The 24,099-nt window shown below is 40.7% G+C and overlaps 1 protein-coding gene across 11 annotated transcripts in view; it reads left to right on the top strand.

Moving 5' to 3' along the window:
* Positions 1-21,770: 21,770 nt before the first annotated feature.
* Positions 21,771-24,099, top strand: part of CNOT4 (CCR4-NOT transcription complex subunit 4) — a 139,630-nt gene continuing 137,301 nt past the window's right edge. For 6 of the 11 annotated variants that reach the window (XM_023639748.2, XM_023639746.2, XM_023639747.2 and 3 more), the window contains exon 1: positions 21,771-23,863. The gene's annotated coding sequence lies outside the window, so the exon portion shown is untranslated. The remainder of the gene's footprint in view (positions 23,864-24,099) is intronic. The other 5 variants (XM_070265883.1, XM_070265882.1, XM_070265884.1 and 2 more) reach the window with 3 other exon arrangements.

Below are 24,099 nucleotides of genomic sequence, written 5' to 3'. Positions count from 1 at the left end.
TATGAAAATCCAGTCCATCCTCTTGCCTTCAGACAGAACAAAGCGTAAACAAGACAGACGAGAATACATCTCCCCATACACACCATCTCTCTCAAAAGATGATTATAAGTTTAGGAAATACGTGTAGACAGGTGGTTTGAATCAACTGTTAAGGTATAAATATGAAGTATTAAGTTTTTTTTAAATGTAAAAGTCACTGATATTTCATAGTTGCAAATAAGTACTGTAAAGTCATAATGGAGATATAGGAAGAAATAGTATGTCAAGACTTCAAAAGGAAGGAAACCCTTCAATAGGAATAAATACAGGCCAAATCATAAAACTGTAACCCACAATAGAACGTGTGCTCTGTGTAGGCGGGGATATTTATTCTATTCACTTATATCTCTCAAGTACCTAGAACAGTACCTAATACCCCATAGTAGGTGATAATAAATATTTGTTGAATGAATGAATGTACAGGAGAAAAAAGTTGGTGCACAGGCAGAGTAGGATTGAGAGAGAAAAAAACAATTGAGAAGGGTCCAAGAAAAAAATCACAAGGAAAATTAAAAAACCTTTCAAACTGAATGAAAGTTAACCATCTTGGAAAAGCAAAGCAAACTAAATGTATGTGGAAGAAGAAAACAATAAACAAATGGAAATCAATCAACTAGAAAATGGAAAAGAAAGATAAAGAGAAAGTCAATGAAACCAACTGTTCTTTGAAAAGAATAAAATTGATAAATCTTTAGCTTGATTGATTAAGAAAAAAAGGGAGAATGACATAAATTCCAATTTCAGAAAGAAAGAGGAAACATCACTTCAGATACTACAGATATTTAAAAGATAGTAGGGGCCAGCCCGGTGGCACAGTGGTTAAGTGCGCATGTTCCGCTTCTTGGCAGCCCGGGGTTCGCCGGTTCAGATCCCGGGTGCGGAGATGGCACCACTTGGCACCCCACACTGTGGTAGGGGTCCCACATATAAAGTAGAGGAAGATGGGCATGGATGTTAGCTCAGGGCCAGTCTTCCTCAGCAAAAAGAGGAGTACTGGCAGCAGTTAGCTCAGGGCTAATCTTCCTCAAAAACGAAACAAAAGAGAGAAAAAATAAATAAATAAAACCATACTGATTTAAAAAATTTAAAAAAAGATAGTAAAGGAATATTATGAACAGCTTCATGCCAATACATTAGACAACTTAGATAAAATGGTCAATTTCCCTAAAAGACAAACGTTTCCAAAATAGAAAACCCAAATAGCTTTATATCTGTTATGAAATTGAATTTGTAATGAACTAGTCTACAAAAAAACTCAAGGCCTCATTGCCTTACTTGCTGAATGTGAACAAATGTTTAAGAAATGATACCAATCCTACAAAAACTCCTTCAGAAAATGGAAGAGTAAACACTTCCCAGTTAATTTTATGAGGCCATTATTAACCTGATAAAGTCAAAGACATTACAGAAAAGAACACTACAGACCAATATTATTCATGAACATAGATGCCAAAATCCTTAATAGGAACAACTACTAAAAATAGCCAAACAAACTCAGCAATATATAGGAAGGATAATACATCATGACTAAATGAGCTTTAAAAATTCACTTTTAGCAGTTTCTTTTCAATCATAGAGGGACTGATGCTCACTAATTCTGTTTTATAAGGAGAGTAAATGGCAAAAGAGAATTCTAGTGTTTACCCAGAGATACTACTAAGCCAGCTGAAATCTTTGGATAGGCTTGTCCAGGCTCTCTCTCCACAGGATAGTGGCAGTTACAAATCTAGGTCTTTTGCTCCCCTTTTCCCAAGAAGACAGAAGGCTCTGTCTGTTAGCAAATTTTTGTTTTGTTTTTCATTTTTTCCAGAATTAATTCAATCAGCAACCTCTTGATGAGATTGGAATGCACTCCTGTCTCTGGATTGGACTTGGTCTTCAAAGTTTCTATAACACATTGGCACTCTGTCTCTTAGGGTTTGCTGTGGTCTGAATGTTTGTGTCCTCCCGAAATTCATATATTGAAATCCTAATCCCCACTGTGATAGCATTAGGAGGTGGGGCCCTCGGGAGGTGATTGGGTCTCATGGACACAGCCCTCACAAATGAGATTAATGCCCTTATAAAAGAGGCTCCAGACAGCTAGCTCACCCCTTCCACCATGATAAGTGTGCAACCCAGAAGAGGACCCTCACCTGACCATGTTGGCACCCTGATCTTGGACTTCCAGCCTCCAGAACTGTGAGAAATAAATCTTGGCTGTTTATAAGCCACCCAGTCTACGATATTTTGTTATACCAGCCTGAACGGACTAAGATAGGATTTCTTGCAAATGACCATTTCACACAAATAGTGTAATCACTATTTTAGTTTATTGTTTATAATCATTATTAGTTTCACTCTCAGATGAATTATTTGGCAAATTAATTGTTTAATGGCTAACTCTCTCACTAAAGAGTATGAGAGCAGGAACCATCTTCCTCTCACAGTTAACCTTCAGCAACTAGCTTAAGTACCTGGTTCAATAAACAGTTGAATAAATGAATCTGTGAATCTCCAATGATAACCTTTTCCTCATTCCCCAATTCTAGGATATTTTATTATCTTGTTACTGATTCTTTTATTGGGCACAATTTAACAAAATGTTTGCTCCCCTTTTTGTAGTGTTTTGAGTTCTTTAAGTAGGAATAATCCTATCTGAGAGACATGGGACTGGGAAAAAGCACAACAATCCTTTCAACAACCAGGACCAGTCCACCACCTGAATGTAGAAGTGGGAGGCAGTATTACTTTCAATTACGCAGGACAACATTTCTACTCAGGGCCAAACAGAGGTTAGAATGACAACACCTGAATCTGGCCCTCCCTAGAGGGTCGCTCCCCACAACAGGCCATCTTGGCTCTCTTGACCTCTAATTCATCTCAGCATTGTCCCCACTCCTCACCTGCTCATGGGTGGGTGACTAAAGGAGCTCTGAGAAGCATTTGTCTGTTTGCTGTTCAGGTCAGAAGCTTAAATCAGCAGCAAGCAGAGATTCTCCAGGGTGAAACCTCACTTGCAGGGGCTACTGTGGGCCTACTAGCTCCTGAGCATTTTGAATCATGACTCTAATTGCAGAGTCCTCAGCTAGACTCATTTCACCTGCAATCCAAGGGTCCCATCAGTCCTAGACTTCTGCTGGAGGTGGAACTGCGTCCTTATATCTCACCTCAATTTGATGGCTCTGAAATATGGAGCTGACTAGCCCCGTTAAACTCTGGCACACTGACCCGTTAGCTGTACAGGTGGCTCATTCTATTCTTCTGTCCCACCCAGAGTGGGAAGGGCCCTGTTGCTCCACAGGGTAAAGACAAGGCCAGGTTGAGAGCCAAGGCAGTTCAGGCGAGGTGCCATTCATTACCTAGAGGCTGGGCAGAAACCCGGAAATCAGCTCTGAGCTGACAAGCTACTGCAAGGAAAGGCCCCTAGGGTAATAGGGGACAGAGCCTGCTTGACAGTTTTGTTTCCCATTGTGAATTAATGAACTGGCATTCTGATTTTACTATTATCAATCTCTTGTGAATTTTTTTTTAGCATGAGTCAGTTCCCTACTGCCCACACTCCACTGGGTAATTAACAAAAGAGATTTCCAAACCAACCAATCCAAGGATGCAATATCAGAACAGGATTATTTCAAAGCAATCCCATCCTTACTGATCCTTTCCCTGCCCTCTCACAACTGCCTCTCCTCCATCCTCCACCCAGTAGCCAGGGCAATCTTTGTACAATATAAATCCAGTCATGGCACTCTGCTACTCAAAAGTTTTAATGGTGTTTCATTGTATTAAGTTGCACCAAGTGAAATGACTGGTCAAAAATGAAAATCAACAATTTTACATAGATCAACCTAATACTTAAGATAAAATAGAAACTCCTTGCCTATAAGGACTTGTATGATCTGGACCCAATCTCTTCTTACTCTTTTACCTATCTTGCTGTCTTCATCATGCAAAGGTTTTCCATTTTTTTCTTACAGCAACCCACAATAAGAAATACAGTTTACATCATGATCCAGGATCCACACGTATATAAGCAAAAGTAATGTGCTTTTGGTCTTGATTAGACCATTACTTCCTAAGAGAAGCTTTCTTCAACCAACCTGTGCAAATGGATGCCACCCCACCCTTGATTCTCTACTATTACATCCTATTCATTTTTATAGCACTTAGCATAATCTGAAGTTCTACATTTTCTTATTTACTTGTGAGAAAGAGAAAAGCAGTCCCATGATATCCAGCAGCTGACATGATATAATCTCTTAGGTCTTGGTGTTGCTATGAGCTGGCCCAGCACTCATAGCTAGGTCTTGACGTTTTCGCGTTAAATGTAAACAATGTCACACAACATCAACATCAGACAAGGGCATTCTATGACCATGATGAATCAAGACCAAAACAAGACCACTCCATAATCATCTGAATAAAGAGAAAACATTAACGTCGTCCAAGCTCTAAAATGCCAAAAATCCACTCTCCAGCTAATATGAGTGACTGCCACTTCTCTCCCAATTAGAGCTTCAGCTCTAGTCTAGTCGGTCCTCCCCAGAAAAAAGACATATTGATATTTCCAATCATAGAATTACCCCCACTTCCTAAAAGCACCCAATCCAGACCAAAACTCTCCTTCCTTGGACCGTCTCCAAAATTATCCAACCAAAAGCCAAATCCTTAAGTCTTTTCTAACACCCTATTACTGAAACGCCCCACAGTTCTCCAAGGCGTGTGTTCTCCTTTGCAGCAACAATAAACCCAACTTGTTCAACTACAAGTGTTTCCCTGGTGTATTATTCACCAGTATATTCCTTGGGCCTTTCATGGTGCCTGGCACTTATGAGGTGCTTAATATCTTGGATAAATAAATAAATGAATGAGAATAATTAATTACTTAATTTCCACCTTCCTGGGCAGAGGTGGGGGACCTGTCTGGGTGGCTGGCTGACCTTTCCAGGAGACACTGTTCTGCTTGCTGTGTGACTTCACACTATCAGTTTTCATTAACACCCTCCTGAAACTCTTGGTACTCTCTTCTCTGACTGTTTCTCCTGCTAGACAGAAGAGTTTTCAATTCTTTTAAGCATGTTCGAGCCAAATTCTTCCATGGTCTTGGCTTACTGAGTTCTTAGCATTTAAATCTTCTCTGGATTATAATTGGCAAAGCTGAACTCTCACCCCTGGTTCTATAGAGTGGTTCTCCGGATGCTTTTTTCAAGCAAGAATTTCTTTGACAACCTGCTCCTGACTCCTTCACTCATCTCATCTGGCTTCTAATATAATATTTAATCTCTAAGTTGAGGTTCACTGATAAGCCTCTATAATTTTTACTTATCTTTTTCTGGTTATAACAATAACACAAGCTCATAAGAGAGCATCTAGAAAACACAGAGGGGCTGGCATCATGGCATAGCAGTTAAGTTCGGCACACTCTGCTTTGGCGGCCCGAGTTTGCAGGTTCAGTTCCTGGGTACAGATCTACACCACTCATCAGCCATGCTGTGGCAATGACCCACATATAAAGTGGGGGAAGACTGGCAACAGATGTTAGCTCAGGGCTAATCTTCCTCAGCAAAAGAAAAAAGAAAACACAGAATGGTGTGAAGAATAAAAGCTGAAATTAGCCATAAGCCCATAGTCAGAGATGATTTAATTTCAGTTGGACACACTGATATTAATATAAATTATTAATACTATATTTTTACTTTGTTTCTTATGTTCTTCCTAAGAACATCATAAGCATTATCTTTATCATTAAATATTTTTTTTGATTTTTTTTTTCCTTTTTTCTTCCCAAAGCCCCCCGGTACATAGTTGTATATTCTTTGTTGTGGGTCCTTCTAGTTGTGGCATGTGGGACGCTGCCTCAGCGTGGTTTGATGAGCAGTGCCATGTCCGCGCCCAGGATTCGAACCAACGAAACACTGGGCCGCCTGCAGCAGAGCGCGCGAACTTAACCACTCGGCCACGGAGCCAGCCCCATTAAATATTTTTTTAAAGCACCATTTTTGACTTTTTAATTTCACTCAGAGAACAATTTATGTGCTAAAAACTCAAAAGTCAGCATATTAGTCCAGTGCATAGATATATAGTCCTAAATTTATGTAGCTGAGCTCTTAATACTGAATATTTAGATTTCTTCTAATTTTTCATTGAAAACACATGAAACGTTTTCACATAAACACTTCAATGTATATCTTTAAGTATAAATCTTTGTCCACATTCTTTAGAAAAGTTTCCTATAAATAATATTATTAGTTTAATATGCACGAATTTTTTAATATTCTCAATAGATGTTGCAAAATTGTTTTAAAGACTTTACATTCCTAGGGGGCTGGCCTGGTGGTGTAGCAGTTAAGTTGCCCTGTTCAGCTTCTTGGCGGCCGTGGGTTCATTTGTTCAGATCCTGGGTGTGGGCATGGCACCGCTTGGCAAAAGCCATGCTGTGGTGGGCGTCCCACGTATGGGGTGGAGGAAGATGGGCATGGATGTTGGCTCAGGGCCAGTCTTCCTTGGCAAGAAGAGGAGGATTGGCAGTAGTTAGCTCAGGGCTAATCTTCCTCAAAAGAAAAAAGACTTTACTTTCCTGCTTGAGAATGTACCTGATTCTCTGACCTTCACCAACAATAAATATTATAATTTTTAAATAGATGTTATTAGGAATCAAACAAAAAAAGTGGTATCTAGGGGCTGGCCCAGTGGCACAGTGGTTAAGTTCACATGTTCTGTTTCGGCAGCCTGGGGTTCACCAGTTCAGAACCCGGGTGCAGACCTACACACCGCTTATCAAGCCATGGTGTGGCAGGCACCCCACATATAAAATAGAAGAAGATGGGCACAGATGTTAGCTCAGGGCTAATCTTCCTCAAAAAAATGAGTAAATAAAATTTTAAAAAATGGTATCTAATTTTAACTCACATTTTTTATTGCCAATGAAGTTCGAGAGTTTGTTCAAATAAATTTCTTTGAGTCCAAATACTCTCCCTATCATATATTTCAAAACATAACTAAAGCATAATATATTCAAAAGGATGTTATACAGTAGTTTTATCACACAGATAAACTGTTTATTATAAGACCTCCATAAATATGAACCAAAAATGAGACAAAGTCTGATACTGAGAGAGAATATTTTAAATCAAAACTGCAGTGGAAAAGCCAGGACATGCCGTTGCCATATTTACATACCATGTTGACTTCAGAATTATTGGTGGGAGAAGGAATTGCCAGATCATAATTTCAAGGGATCAGGATTTAGGAAAAGATTTCTATAAATTTTGTTTATTTATTATGTGCTACTGGGTTAAGCCGTGACTAAGATTAGAGACGTGAGGGAAGGGAAGGAAGTGTATTCTAGACAGAAATACATCTCTGTCACAGGTTCAAAAAATACCCAGACATTTCCCTGGTGCTGTTTTGCAATTCTTCATATTTGCATTTTTCTCAAAACAAAGACCCGAGCCTGCAGCCAGAGCTGTTTTACCCCCTCAAAATTCTCTGAACAAAATTGCCTACATCCAGATCTCTATTTTTAACCCCTTGAAACTCTTGTTGAATAAATCACTTGATCTGATTGTGTGAAATAAGCTCTAAGCTCTGAATAGCTTCAATTATATCGCGTTCTATTCAGGTAAATTCAATCCAACAAACATTTATTGAGAACTCATCATGACAAACAAACAAACAAAAAGATGTCTGTAGGAGTAACAGATATATCAACACATCACAATAATGCACCATGACTCTATGTGCTACAGATGGACATAAAGGATCATAGAAATATGGATAAGAGATGGATGGGAAGAAAAACTCCTCTTACCTCTTCTCCTTTTGTTGAATGAGTGGATCAAAGGTTTTTCGGGAAGTAAAGGAGAAAGAAGAGAAAGAGAATGGGGTGAAAAAGAAGAAAACTATTTTAGTTTCTTTTCCATACCCACAAACCTACCCCTCCCACAATATAAGCCCTAGTTAGGTTTCCTAGATTGATCTGGAATTGAGGTAAGTAGCCAAAGCTTTGGGGCAGATGGCTAAGGATTTATTGAGCAACATGAATGGGCCGTGGGAGTGGCCAGCTGTGTAGAAAACTACATCAAATATTATAGAAGGCAAATGCATGTGGGTATATTTCCAATCTTTTTTTTTTACCACTTCATTGAGGTATGATTCACTATAGAAAGGAGATATATAATGTATACAACTTGATGAGTTGGGAGATAATTACATAGCTGTGAAACCATTGCCATCATCAAGACCATAAGTATATCCATCTCCTCCCAAAGTTTCCACCCACCTCCTTTAGTATTATCATTGCCATTTGCGTGTGTGTGTGCATGTGTTAAGAACACTTAAGATCTACCCTCTTAGCAAATTTTAAGTATATGATACAGTATTATTAGCTATAGGCGCTATGCTGTATAGTAGATCTCCAGAACTTATTCTGCATAATTGAAACTTTGCAGCCTTTGACCATCACTTCCCCATTCCCATCCTCCTCCCAGCCCCTGGCAACCACTTCTACTCTCTGCTTCTATGCAGTTGACTATTTCAGACTCCACATATAGGGGAGGTGAGCTGTATTTTTATTTTTTATTTTTTAATTTTTTCCTTTTTCTCCCCAAAGCCCCCCGGTACATAGTTGCATATTTTTAGTTGTGGGTCCTTCTAGTTGTGGCATGTCGGATGCCACCTCAGCATGGCCTGATGAGGGGTGCCATGTCTGCGCCCAGGATCTGAACAAGTAAAATCCTGGGCTGCTGAAGCAGAGCGCATGAACCCAACCACTCAGCCAGGGGGCTGGCCCCGAGCTGTATTTTTAATTGAATGGATGTTTACAGGTTACAAAGTGCTCCTTCTTCCGTATGTTATCTCATCTTTCCTCATAACAACTTGGTAAATGAGGAATTATTATTCTTCAATTTTACAGATGAGAAAACTGAAGATTAGACAAGTTAAGTGACTTGCCCAAAACCATCCAGAAAGTGGTACAGCTAGGCATAAAACCTAAGTTTTCTGACAACAAGTTCAGTGATCTTTCCAGGAGAGGAAAGTCAAAAGCCATGCTGATATTATCTGTGCATGCAATGGCTCTAGCTTCTAGCATTTGCTTTAATGTTTCCAAAGAGGTCCCCTTTAGGGGCTGGCCTGGCAGTGTAGTGGTTAAGTTCACATGCTCTGCCCTGGCAGCTCAGGGTTTGTGGGCTCGGATCCCTAGCATGGACCTACACACTGCTCATCAAGCCACGCTGTGGCGGTGTCCCAAATACAAAATAGAGGAAGATTGGCAACAGATGTTAGCTCAGGGCCAATCGTCCTCACATGCATACAAAAAAAATTCAAAGAGGTCCCCTTTAAACCTGTACTAAAAGCTCGAATTAAAAGAGGAGGAAGAGGAGAAGAAATTTTTAGTTATACCATTGATTTAGGCTAAAGATGCAGGAAAAACATAATGCTCTAAAATTTTCACCTATCTTGTAAAAGGGAAGCTAAAGCTAAAGAAGAGAGCTAGACAAGATCAGCTACAACATTATCATATTATTATCCTATTTTCATGATGTAATAATACTTAATATTCAAGTAATGCTTATTATTAAGATGCTTATATAGTGCTTACCATATTCCAGGTACAGTTTGAGTATTTCAGATGTGTACACTCATTTAGTCTTCACTACAACTTTAAGAGGCAGGTATAATTATGATTCTCACTTTATAGAGGAGGAATCTGAAGTATAGAGAGGTTAAGTAAGTTGCTCAAGGTCACACAAGCAGTAAATGATGGAGCCAAGATATAGACCCGGAAAATTGGGCTTCCCAGGGCCACTTAACCACTCTGCTGTACTGCCTCTTCTGGTGCCTGCAATGCTCCGTCCAGGAATCGTCAGACTTCTTTGACCCGGGCTAGAGATGTCCCTCCACACTGTGCTCTTCTAACGCCTTATACATCCCCTGTCAAAACACTCCTCACATTTTCTGTAACACTTGTTTAATTGTAAGTTTTTCTTCATAATCTCAAAGCTACGGAGGCAAATGCTGTGACTCTCTCATTCACCACTCTATCCCAAGCACCTAGCTCAATGCCTGGACCATAGTAGCTGCACAATGCATCCTTGTTAAACTAATTAACAAAATACTCTAACAAGTACTTCTACAAAGTTTACTATGTGCCAGGCACTGTTCAAAGAGCAGATATGAAACAACCCTATGAGGTACATACTATTTTACAGATAAGGAAACTGAGGCACAGACAAGTTGAGTTATTTGAACAGGTCACACACTAGTGATAAGTAACAGAGTCAAGATTAAAACCCAGGGGTTGGCACGGACCTATGCACCACCTATCAAACCATGCTGTGGCAGGCATCTCACATATAAAGTAGAGGAAGATGGGCACAGACGTTAGTTCAGGGCCAGTCTTCCTCAGCAAAAAGAGGAGGATTAGTGGTGGGTGTTAGCTTAGGGCTAATCTTCTTCAAAAAAATAAAAAAGATTAAAACCCAGGCAGTCCAACTCCAGAGTCCACATTTTTAAGTACTAAGTTGAATGAATACATGAATGAATGAATGAAGTATCTATCTGTATGCACTATAGAATCCCAGATTGCTGTTCCTTAGGCTTCTGTGACCAATTAGTTTTCCTAGTGGCTTCTTGATGGCTTCCTATATGGCTTGGGTTTGTTACTGTTCACTGGCCTCCTCCAGTGGAACGATGATGAACATTACAATTGCAACGAGGCTGAGTGAAGTACCAGATATTTCTGTCTCCATTACTCTGCTTTTTGTTTAGTCTCCACGAATGTCTCAGGGTGGAAATAGTTGTCTAAATTTTTGGAAAAGAACTAAAGAAATGGATTCTCATAGCATTGCTAGATGTCAGCAGAGTGCCAAAAGGGAAAAAAACCCTGTAAGAATTATTTTATTTCCAAACATGGGTCATTATTTTGCTGAAATCCCTCGGATCCCAAGTAAATTGTGAAAAATATTCAAACAAAATTAAACATATATTTAAAATGTTTAAACAGAAACTTCTGCTATGACATTTCCTGCATTTTATTACTTAATTGATTTGTTCTACAAAAACTTATGCCATGAAAATAGGATCCTGGCTTCTTAAAAACCTGCTGGAATATTGGGAGAAAAAAATACATAGTCTGGAAATAGATGTGCCTGAACATACAAGGATTTTCTTTTTATTATTCTTAAGTCTCTTTACTGGTATTTCCAGCACTTGGAATGAGGAAACCACACAGAACTATGCCCTCAATGATGAAGCAAGATTTATCAAGATCAAGTTTATATTTTCTCCCACTTTATTCTCATCAGAGTACAAAACCTGTTTGCAGCATATGGGCCACAATGCATAGCACCAGGGCTGGTGTCCCCAAGGGGGTCAATAAATGTTTGTTGAAGAGTTGAGTAACATAGAAAGGAAGATACAGTTAGATATATAATCCCTACGTTCTACAATGTCTCTTCAAAAATGCAGATCAGCCTCTCCAAAGAGATAAAGTGAAATCAAAAATCCTGTTTTCCTCAAAGTTTTTGTGGCAATCAATCCCAGAGGAGAAATCAGAAAATATTTTAACCATGAACCAAAACTCTTTAAACGGAGTAGTTTTTCAAGGTCTCCCAGATGAACACAAATTATTATAGTTTTTGTCTCTGTCCCTGGATTTTTCACCCAATAGAAATAATTTATTTTGGTACCATATTGAGCATGCAGTGCAAAGAATCTCTCCCTTCCACATCTTCCCCCTAGCCACAGATCACTTCCACAGAAGGACATACTAGTTCCTTGTATGTCCTTCTGGAGATATTCTTTGCATATACGATTTTTTTTCACAAATGATAATATACCATACACATACGTCTGTTCCCTGCCTTTTTTGCATACCAGAACATGGTGAACTTGGCTCCATACCAGTATATATAGACATGTATCATTCCTTTACATGAGCATATAGAACTCCATTGTATGAATATACTATAATTTCCCTAGCTGGTCTAATATCATTGGGCACGTAGAGCCTATGTTTTGCTATTGTAAACAATACTGAAAAGAATATAGTTAAACATACAGACCACAAGTATTTTAGAGGGAATAACATTAGGTAAACGCTGAAAAAGAAGGCTCTTTGAAGCCTTTTGGGGGGTACTTATTTCCAAACTTAAAAAAAGGAAAAAAATTTTTAAAATCTCTAGTAATTTAGGAGAATAATGAACTATAATACAAATATAGGTTTGTAATATGCAAAAGAAAACTGGATTTTTTGGAATGAATTATTCTCTTTATGAGTAGGATAGTTTAAGAATTAAATGAAGTGTTTGGATAGCAGAATGAGATGGTTGAAGAGAAATAACTTTAGCTACATATGCACAGATCTTTCCAGTATACAACGGCCTTAAAGCTGGAAAAGGTATAGAACACAGGACTACAAGTTTGAAATGATTAAGGCTGGGAGAAGGGTCTTAGTCATGAAAACACAGCAGAATGAACAGGTTTAAGTAGCGTTGCAGAGAAACATGGCAACGTGAGAGGTGGAGAACAAGGGCAAGTGAGTTACAATGGAACTAAGGGCAAGTCTTGAATCAAAAAGAAATAATAACAATATCCAAAGGATGGCTATACAATGATGGGCCCAAACAGGGTCAGCATGAAACCCATGGAAGCCTCTCTGCAAATATTATTGTGCATTTCAATCCTTCCGACTTGGGGGAGTATTAGCCAGGGGAAGGTGGGGGCAACAAAGAGGGCAATCAATCAATATGCCATTGAGTTTTGCCTAAGTTTCTGGACAGCTAAAGCCCAGGCATGTGACCTAGACTCTGCAATTAGCTGCTCTTTCTAGGACTCGTTGAGTGATGCAAGGAGGAAGAGTTAGATTTTACCTATGGCAGTATGCGACAGATACAACAGTGCCATTAAGCCATGCAGAACAATGGTGAGAGATGTGATGCCTGAACGTCTGTCCTCTTAACCAGGCTGCTCCAGCTGCCAGCCCCCTGGTTCCTGCCTGTTTTCTAAGCCTGGTTCTCTATTTCCCAGACAATTCTGTGAGTCATCCAGTATCCTCCTAATAAATTTATTTTCCACTTATGTTACCCAGGGTCCATTGCTGTTCTTTGTATTCAGGAACCCTGACTGATTCAGTGAACATTAAGTAAGCAAGCAACCTCAACTAGAGCCAGCCTCTGACAGAAATAAGGACAGGGACAGAGATCTTCAGAACTGGGGTCCTAAATGAGATAACCTCCAACACTGGGCTATAAGCTTGGTCTCTTCATGTTAGGCCAGAGAAGCAAAAAGCAGGGCAAATGTACAGAAGGGCTGCACTGATCTCTGGGGATTAGATAACTCTCATTCCTCCTGATGAAGTTATCAGGTCTGTTGGAAGATAAGTGTCTGACTGCTCTTCTCCCCAGGAAATGGGAGCTGGCTGGGTGTAGGAGAGGGGAGGAGCAGGGAGTCAAGAGGAAATTGACAAAGGTATCCAGGGCATGGCTGCAGATTTCAAACCCAATCATTCAAAGGGAGCCTGGTGGAAGGTGGCAAAAGATCTGTAAGTTGGAAACGGTAGGACACCATGAACAGGCTGAGTGATTCTTTGTGATACTAGCACAGAGGAAGTTGAGCCCCAGCACTTCATCCATTAGCGAAAGGAACTCATTTGCTTTGCTTGCTGCCATACCCTCAATGGTGCCTGTTATATTGTAGGTCCTCAATAAGTGTTGAATGAATGAAAGAATTATTAAAGATTGGACATCCACCATTAGTTGGCACATCAGGGCATCTCATGTAGGTGGGATGGAATGACATACAGGGTTTCAAAATTCAAATTCCTCATCATTGGGCCTATAGTGTCTACTTCCTGGATATTTGCAGCAGTAATTGCTCAGGATTCTGCTGCCTGCTAAGCTATGTGAAGGCACCCATCACAGCTCCTGGTGCTCACCAAGCTGTCACTTGCCCTGGTTGCCATCTCCTCCTTCTCTGTGCATCATTGTGGCAGATATACTGGACTCTTCAAGGTGCCAAAGCTCCTCTGAATTCTGGGCAAATGTGCTTTGGATGTCACGCTTTATGAACGAGTATTAAAGACCTGATGCTTGTATACCAATGTCACACAGAGATTTTAGGGAGATGGCTCTTTCAGAGTTGACTCATACTCACATCTTCTCCTCTCTCCAGTACATACACCTGCAGTTGGGTGCCCACATTATTCAGATACGAGTTTATGGAGGGGGCTGAACTGGGACACAAATCTGAGTAACAAACATGAGTCAGTATCATCCCCTGGCCCGCCAGTGACTAAGGCTTCGTTACAATCTTGTATGTCAGGTTCTTCCCTGGAGATTCATCTCTCAGGAGATATATTGGGATCTTCTACAGGCATACTTCTGCTAGCTAGCCCTCAGTTTCTCAGGGGTGTCAGACTTGTATGAATCCCAGGAGTAGACACAAATGAGATGCTCTCTTGGATCCTTCTTAGACAAAGTTAGCAGTTTCAAGCATATACAATAACTTTTTTTTAACTCCCCTGCAATAAAATCAACAAGATCAAAAAACTTTTAAATCAAGTTTCCATTTTATAGGAAAATATGTTGAAAACAAAATCATAGCGATAGAAAGGAGGTCAATGGTTGCTTGAGGTTGGGGTAGGGAGAGAAGATTGACTGAAGCTTACTGGGTTAGGGCACTGTTCTATATCCTAATTGTGGTGGGGGTTATATGATTGTACATCTGTTGCATTAGTCTGAGTCCCTTCAGAAGCAGACCTAGAGGTAAGAACTTGGATGAAAGTAGCTATGTGGGAGATGATTCCAAGAAATACAGAAAGTGAGGAAGTATGGAAAGTGAGACAGGGAAGAGAGAAAAAGAGCACATTAATGATCACTTTACTGTGGTGGGCAACTGGTGTTCAATCCTGCATTGTCTTGACTTGAAGTGTATTCCATAATCTCTTATTATTTCTTAGACATTTTATTTTAAACATTACTTTGAGGAATAATTTAAAAGCTAGGATAATGTAGGCTTCCTCCTGAGAATTTCTGTTTCCCTCTACCAAGTACCTGATGGTGCTAGCAGGCAAGGACAGGACTGAATCACCTAGATGACCCACTGGAGAGTACCTACCTACCCTTACTTTCTGAAGTTGGGCATTTCAAAGTCCCAGTCAAAGGGAGAGGGTCTCCACCTTCAGATATGTTGAATTCCAACCCCTGTTCCTTTAGTCCCAGGTGAGCATGAAGCCACTCCACTTTTCAACTGTTCCCCCCAGATGAGCAAATGGTCCCAGGGTAAAAGCAGTAATCTTTTAGCATATTTAACAAGGAAGGGGATCTTTATCCTTGGCAGCCAAAGGACTTACCTTTCGCCATTGGCCAAAGGCAGCTTTGTCTCTTAGATGACTTTTTTGCAAGAGCAAATGCCCCTTGGACATAAATGGCTTCAATTCATCTCTTTCCCAGATCAAGGCCTACTATATTATTATGTCTTTGATGTTTATAGTAAATGTTTCTGGTATTTATCCAACTTCTTTTTTATTGTCTTTAGTGAACGGATAAAGAGACTTATATCTAATAAGCCCCCAGGAGCCAGGAAGTAGAGTGAAGAGAGTCACATCTGGATGGTCCTGGAGATTCATTCCAGTCCCTCCTTCGGTATTGCGATAGAGTAGAATACTGTTCAGCAAATATTCCCTCCACCTAACCTCCATGAGGAGTTCACTTCCTAGCTCTTTTGATGTTCAACTTGGCCATGTGAGTTGCTTTGACTACTGAGATGTTGCCAAATGTAGGTGCAAGGAGAGGCTTCAAACGGGCTTGCGTATTTGGGGTTGCCCTCCTGTACCTCTGTCATTGCCATGAGAAGAACTTTTCTCAGGAAGTTGCTGCCCCTTCAGCCTGGGCCCCAGAATGAACAGACACGAACGTAATCCTGAGTCTAACTCACAGAGGAGCCAACCCCAGATGGACTTGCAGCTTGAAGCAGAGCAACCCAGACGAACCTGGTTTACATATGTTGCCCCCCCAGCTGACTAGCAGTTGCATGAGAGAAAACAAATGATAATTCTTTTGAGACACTGCATTTTCGGGGTAGTTTGCTACACAGCACTTCCGTGGCAAGAGCTAATCATACAAATAGCCTAGGAAGAAGCTGGCTCAGCAGATCTAAGTTATCACAACAGAAAACAAGGCTATTATCAGAATCTGAGCTCCAGAAGCTTCTCTTTTCTAACAGGACATTCCCCAACCAAGAGGTTCTCATGGTTACATAATTGTCTAGATGCTCCCCATTTCCCATTCTCTACAACATCACAAGAGTGTGGTTCATCACCTTGGAGGCCTCCCCACCTTTTTGGGGAGTACACCCAGTTTATTTATGCCAGGCTTAAGCATGTGTCTTTGGGGGATAATGAGGAACGATGCCCTGCTGAATCTCCAGTATGTTTTCCCCACTAAGTCTTATTTTGCATTTACACTATGCAGCACTAGTGGTGTGTGTGCCTCTGCCCGCTTTGCACAATAAGGGGAAAGGTTGGTCAGAATTATCTTTTTTTTTTGGAGGAAGATTAGCCCTGAGCTAAAATCTGCCACCAATCCTCCTCTTTTTGCTGAGGAAGATTGACCCTGAGCTAACATCTGTGCCTATCTTCCTCTACTTTGTACGTGAGATGCCTGCCACAGCATGCCTTGGTAAGCCGTGTGTGTAGGTCCGTGCCTGGGATCTGAACCAGTGAACCCCTGGCTGCCAAAGTGGAATGTGTGAACTTAACTACTGCAGCACTGGACTGACCCCTGGTCAGAATCATCTTGTATGCTGTTACCAAAAGCCAGAAATCCCAATCACTCCGTTAAAAACCCATTATCCAAACTTAACAAATCTTACTATTTTGGCGTGCGTGTTTTTTGAGTTATTTCATATCCTTATTGCTGATATATAGGAATGTTATTGATTTTTCTATGTTGATATTGTATCCAACAACTTTGCCGAACTCTTATTTTCATTGTTTGCTCATACATTCTCTTGAATTTTCCATGCTGAAAATCATATCTGTATATAATGAGAGTTTTTTCTCTTTCTTTCTAGTTCTTTTAACCTCTTGTTTCCTTTTTAAAGGTATGCTTTTTTTCTTTTTGGTGAGGAAGATTGGCCCTCAGCTAACATCTGTTGCCAATCTTCTTCTTTTTTTTCTCCTCAAAGCCACAGTACATAGTTGTATATCCTACTTGTAAGCCCTTCTAATTCTTCTATGTGGGATGCCACCACAGCATGGCTTGATGAGTTGTGTGTAGGTCTGTGCTCAGGATCTGAACTGGCAAACTCCAGGTCGCTGAAGCCGAGCGTGGGAACTTAACCACTATGCAACTGGGCCAGCCCCTTTTGTTTCCTTTTTATGTCTTTTTGCATCAGCTGGACCCTCCAGTATGATGCTGAATAGACTATGATAACAGTGAACATGCTTGTCATGTTTTAAAGAAAATGCTTTTAAAATTCCACTATTAAGTATAATATTTACTGTAGGTTTTTAGTGGATTATGGAAGTTCCCTTTATTCCTAGTTTTCTAAAGTATATATTTTGATCATTGAGCATTGACTTTTACTGAAAACTTTTCCTGCATCTATTAGAATGATCATACTTATTTTCTATTTTAATCTGTTGATGTGGTAAAATATACTGCATTTGTCTCCATAAGTGAAGAAGCTGATTAAGAAGAGTTGAATGAGAGGCATTATATATTTCTTGAATGACTGGCAAAACTAGCCTTCAAAAATATTCAGACTTAGTGTCTTTCAGCAGGAGAAACCTGACAACTGATTCAATTTTTTCATGATTGTTCCTGAATAATATAATTGTTTTCACTGTGAAGCACAAAGGAGAGTACAAAATGTATTTACATCTCTTAAAAATAATAGCAACATGAACTCCTGTGTGTCTCCAAGATAGATTAAGAAACAGACCAGCATCAGTTCCTTAGAAGTTCTCTGTGTAACCCTCTAAGATCATGTCCTTTCCCGGCCCCCCCATAGAGATAACCATGTCCTGAATTTTGTATAAAACATTTCATTGCTTTTCTTTGTAATTTTAACTCTATTTATGTATCCCTGGGCAATATTATTTAGTTCCGCGTATTTTTTTTTTAAAGATTGGCCTTGAGTTAACATCTGTTGCCAGTCTTTTTATTTTCTCTTTCTCCCCAAAGCCCCCCAGTACATAGTTGTATATTTTAGTTGTAGGTCCTTCTGGTTGTGCTATGTGGGATGCTGCCTCAGCCTGGCTTGATGAGTAGTGCCACGTCCGCGCCCGGGATCTGAACCAGCGAAACCCTGGGCTGCAAAAGCGGAGCATATGAACTTAACCACTTGGCCACAGGGCTGGCCCCAAAGTTCTGCTGATTTTTGAACTTCATATAGAATGTATAATACTGTTATATAGCCATCTGTGACTGTCTTCCTTTGCCATATATTTTGTTTTTGAAATTCATTCTTTGAAATTGAAATGTGTAGCTATCGTTCATCTTTTTGCTGCTGCTGTATTACACCATACTAAATTACTCAATTTATCCATTCTACTATTGATTGACATTTGGGTTGTTTCTAGTGCTTTTACTACTATAACTAATGCTGCCATTAAGCCTCCTGGCATACCTGTGTAAAATACACACACACACACACACACACACATATATACACATATACAAACACCCCCCTCTAGGAGCAGAACTATTTGGTTGTAGGGTATATATTCACGGGCCATTCGCATTTCCTCTTATATGAATGATTTTAAAAAAGCAAACCAGCAAATGACAGCCTGTGAGCCAGCTACCTATTTTGGTAAATAAAGTTTTATTGGAACCAGGGCCAGGATTAGGGGGAGGGAAGTGAGGCAGGGTTGTGTAAATTCAGGGTCACATCTTCTCTTTATTTTATATTTTAATATTTTGTTTATCATGGATTTTTTTCGCATTTATTTTGACTTTTTAAAATGTTATATCAAGATATTTTTTATCTTGATTACTGCATCTTTTGGTGCTTCCTTAAATTTTGTGCCAAGGGAAATGCCTCCCTCACCTCACCCTAATCCTAGCCCTGCCCTAGTCTCAGCCCTGCCCTAGTCTAGTCCACTTATTATCTCCAGGCTGTACTTCTGCAATAGCTTCCTAACCGGCCTCTCCACTTCTACCTTTACCATCCTTCTTTTTTTTTTTTTTTTAAAGATTTTATTTTTTCCTTTTTCTCTCCAAAGCCCCCCTCTGGTACATAGTTGTATATTCTCCGTTGTCGGTCCTTCTAGTTGTGGTATGTGGGACGCTGCCTCAGCGTGGTTTGATGAGCAGTGCCATGTCCGCGCCCAGGATTCGAACCAACGAAACACTGGGCTGCCGCAGTGGAGCGCGCAGACTTAACCACTTGGCCACGGGGCCGGCCCCCTATTTTCAGTGTTATACAGAAATGTATTCAAATATTTTTTGTTTGGTTCTTTTTTATTTCTAAATAATGGATTACATTATACACAATATATCATGTTGTAGTTTACTTATTTATTCTTTACCTCGTAATATATCATGGACATTCTTTCAGGTCAATATATAGTTCTTGCTCTTTCTCTTTTTTTATAGCCATGTAATTTTCCAGAGAATGGAAGTACAAAAATTAAATAACTTCCCCAGTGAGGGATATTCAGTAGCATGGTTTCTTAAAAATGTAAATTAGGGGGCCAGTCCCGTGTTCGAGTGGTTAAGTTTGTTTGCTCAGATTCAGCGGCCTAGGGCTCGGATCCTGGGTGTGGACATGGCAGCGCTCATTAGGCCATGTTGAGGCGGCTTCCCACATGCCACAACTAGAAGGACCTACAACTAAAATATACAACTATGTACTAGGGGGATTTGGGGAGAAAAAAGCAGGAAAAAAAAGAAGATTGGCAACAGTTTTTAGCTCAGGTGCCAATCTTTAAAAAAAAACGTAAATTAGATTATGCCTCTTTCCTTCAAAGGCTTTTCTTTTCCCATAGAATAAGATCAACATTTCTGGGGTCCACCTGGTGGCATAGTGGTTAAGTTTGTGTGCTCTACTTTGGCTGCCTGGGGTTCTCAGGTTCGGATCCCAGGCATGGACCTTCACACTGCTGACCAAGCCCTGCTGTGGCGGCATCCCATATACAAAGTAGAGGAAGAATGGCACAGATGTTACCTCAGGGACCATCTTCCTCACACCAAAAAAAGATCAACATTTCCTACTGTGGCGTGAAAGGCTCTGCAACGATCTGGTCCTGGCTTCTCTTTAAACTCACCTTACACCATTCTTCCTCTTGCTTTACCATAGCCCACCCCAGCCTTCTGGCAGGGTTTTTTCACCGTATGGTCCCTGCATATTTTCTACTCCTACCTTGTAAAGATGTTCCTTGACTATCCTCTTCTTCCCCACCAATCTAAACTAGTTTCCCTTCTTAAATGTTCTCATAACATGTTGTAAACACCTTCATAGTACTCATCCCAGATATACACAAGAAATTATATTTATATACTTGCATTTATTTATATGTCTCATTATTTCACCTCTGCCTGCTCCCCTAGGCACCATGCTCTATGAGACAGAGACAGTATTTTGCTGTACCACCAGCACCTAGCACAATGCTTAAAGGTAAAAAACATTTATTAAGTGAATAGATGATATGTCCCACACTGAGGAATCATTACGCAGCTAGGTAATAGATTTAATGTTAATTAACTTTTAAAATGATATGAGAATTAAGTGTTATATGGATAAGTCTATACGAAATTATACATACACACGTATACATACATATATATATATATATATGAAAAATTGGTAATATAGTATAGTAAAAGGATCATTGGCCTGAAAGGGTAGTGACTGTCGCTAGTTAGTTGGTGACCTAGGAAATGTCACTTTGCTTTTAGTCTCTATCAATGAATGACTCTCAGTAGGTGTGGTATTGCCCCCTAGTGTTGGATACTCTGGGAGGTACTACTGGCCTTTAGAGAGCAGGAGCCAGGTAAGGTAGACTTTCTGCAAAAAGGTGGGACCTTCCTCACATGGAAAATTATTTTGTGCCCCTCATGACTTTTTTTGTGTTTTTTTTTGAGGAAGATTAGCCTTGAGCTAACATCTGCTGCCAATCCTCCTCTTTTTGCTGAGGAAGTCTGGCCCTGAGCTAACATCTGTGCCCATCTTCCTCTATTTTATACGTGGGACGCCTACCACAGCATGGCTCGACAAGCGGTGCAAAGGTCCGCACCTGGGATCTGACCTGGGGAACCCTGGACTGCCAAAGTGGAACGTGTGAACTTAACCACTGTGCCGCCAGGCCCCCTCATGACTTTTTTATTTTTTATTTTATTTTTTTTCCTTTTTTTTTTTTCTCCCCAAAGCCTCCCAGTACATAGTTGTATATTCTTTGTTGTGGGTCCTTCTAGTTGTGGCATGTGGGACACTGCCTCAGCGTGGTTTAATGAACAGTACCATGTCTGCGCCCAGGATTTGAACCAACGAAACACTGGGCCACCTGCAGTGGAGCGTGTGAACTTAACCACTCGGCCACGGGGCCAGCCCCCCCCCCCACCATGACTTTTAAATGCCCAAGTGTAGGTGAAAAATCTATATATAATGATCTGTACCTAAAACATGACCTATTTTACACATGAACACAAACCTGTTTTTTAGTTTTACATAATTCTAACAGTGAATGTTTTAGGAATGCATCTACAGTAGACACTAAGGACAGATTAGTGTCGTCCACCAGAAGTGGCCACAATACCATACCTGTGTCAGTTGATATTTGTAGCTTTCACATTCATGGGGATCTTATTTATAGGTGCAAGCAAATGACGACGATTATATTTTCTAGAATAGTCAAGCCTAAGCATTTAAATACTGAAATACAAATCATTGTATTATAAATTACTTTCTTGGTATTTTTTATATTATGTATAGGGCATTATTTTGATTTAAAACAAATCACGTATGTAGGTAGGTTATACTACCTATGAATTTCATTTTAGGCTAATAAAGAGACATTATGAAAATACTTATTAGAAAAAGGTGTGTTGGGTAAAATAATGGTGTGAACCATTGGATTAGATGATGACGAGCTCTTCTTGTTCTTAATGTGATGGTTCTAATCTTTAATAATGGAAAGCATTTTTTTATTTTGTTCGTTACTTTGTTTATATTCCATTATAAAATTGGTAATATAAAAAAACACATTTAAAAAATATGTCTTCTATACCAAATGTTTAGACAGTTACCTAAAAGTAAATCCAAATGATTTCCCAAGTTTCCTTGCTAGATATTAATTTCATGATTATATCATTCCAAATTTATGGTAAATTGTGAGTTTATTGCATATTTTGTTTTCACCAAATAATTTTTGTCTCTAGGCTTGACAATGAAGAAACTGAAACACAAAGAACTAATACATTAAAAAAAGAATAAAATGAAGGCTTCTCACTAGGAGATTATGTTCACAGATTTAAAATTGCAACCTCTTTCCCTATTCCCTTTCCCTGTTTCAAATTTTTTCCTCAGTTAAGGTATACTATACATTTTAATCATATATTTTAAAAATTGCCTCCTATTTTTTCTCGGCCCCCGCGCCCCCCGACACTAGAGTAGATACAGGAATTCCTAGAATAGGAGCAGAGAGTTTTGTCTGTTTTGCTCACCGTCGTCTTCCCATGTATACAACAGTGCCGGGCACACAGGAGGAGCTCAATGAGTATTTGTTGTATGAATACACGCAATAAGCAAAAATGACTGCTTTGAGCGCCACTTCCACCAGAATTCTAGGAGGCAAGCTGGAGGGACCAGGAAATTGATTTTTGTGATTGAGGATTCCTCGGAGCTCGCAGGGATTGCGGGTGCATTCTTATACTCTTTGAGATATATCGAGGAGTTTGTGAACTTCGTGCGCAGAGCTCTGCAGTTGGAAAACGGACTAACAATAATTTGCACGGAAGTCCGCAGAATGTTAAGTTTATACCATCAGAAACACTTTTTTGTAACTGCATGGATCTTCCACTTTCTCTTGTACGTGCAGGACAATTTAAAGTATTTCTTCACCGGAGATTAACAGTGAGGATGGGATCAAGGGTGGTGGCTCCAAAATGCGCAAACACAGCAAACGAGTTAAACGCTCTTTCCGCAAACACACGTCAATTCAGCATCAAATTCTCATGCTAGATCAAATCCCGCGCTCCTCCTAGCCCTAATCTGCCTTCACCCGCCTCCTGTAATACCTATGATGGGCGGGACAGAGAAGAGCCGTTCTCAGCTACCCTCAAATTGGTTAGGCTCGTCCCGGGTTTTGGTGTGCCATATTTGAGCAAACACCGAGAAACGGAACCACTAACGAAGACTGCCGACCAAATGACAGCGGAGCAGCACACGCGGGCAGAGAAGGAAGCAAAACATGAAGAAAGGCAGTAGTCTAGCAGCCACGTGAGGAGGGCGAGCCCGTCAGCCCTCGGAGCGAGAACTTTGACTCCCGGCTTGCAGCTGGGCAGTTATCCTCCGAGGACTACAACTCCCAGGGTGCAGCGGGAGCGGCCCACCCCCGTCACTCCTCTCGCCCCTCCCCCGCCCCTCCCGGCCTGATCGGCGTGCGCCTGCGCACGGGAGGCCGGAGGAGTCTTACCCTAATGTAAGATGGTGGCCCGTCTGGCTGTGGAACCCACCGAAAGCTGAGAGTCTCTCTCTCTCAGCCGTAAAGGTCGGACTCGCTGAAGCAATCAGGCCCGGTTCTGAAGAGTTTTTTTCCCCGACGCTCGCTCAGTGGTCTCTTGTGAGGACGCGGCAGCGCGTGGAGTCGACTAAGGGAAAAGCGAGGCAAGGCAGGCGGGTGAGTCTATGCGGGGCTGGGCTTAAGGGGAAACCCGGGGCTGACCGGCTACGAGAGAGCGGAGGCTTCGCGGGGACTGTGCAGGCCGCACCCCCCTTTTTCCCCACCCCCCGCCTCATCTTCACCCTCCTCCTCCTCGGTCTTCCTCCTCCTCCTCCTCCAACTCCCTCTCCCCTCTACGCCACAGCAGTTAGCACCAGGAAAAGGGAGCGGAGCAGGCGGCGGCGCGGCGGCCA

The sequence above is a fragment of the Equus caballus genome, chromosome 4 (genome assembly GCF_041296265.1).
Source record: "Equus caballus isolate H_3958 breed thoroughbred chromosome 4, TB-T2T, whole genome shotgun sequence".
NCBI classification, from domain to species: Eukaryota; Metazoa; Chordata; class Mammalia; order Perissodactyla; family Equidae; genus Equus; species Equus caballus.
Note: the sequence above shows the minus strand (reverse complement) of the source record. Positions and strands in the feature narration are given on the sequence as shown.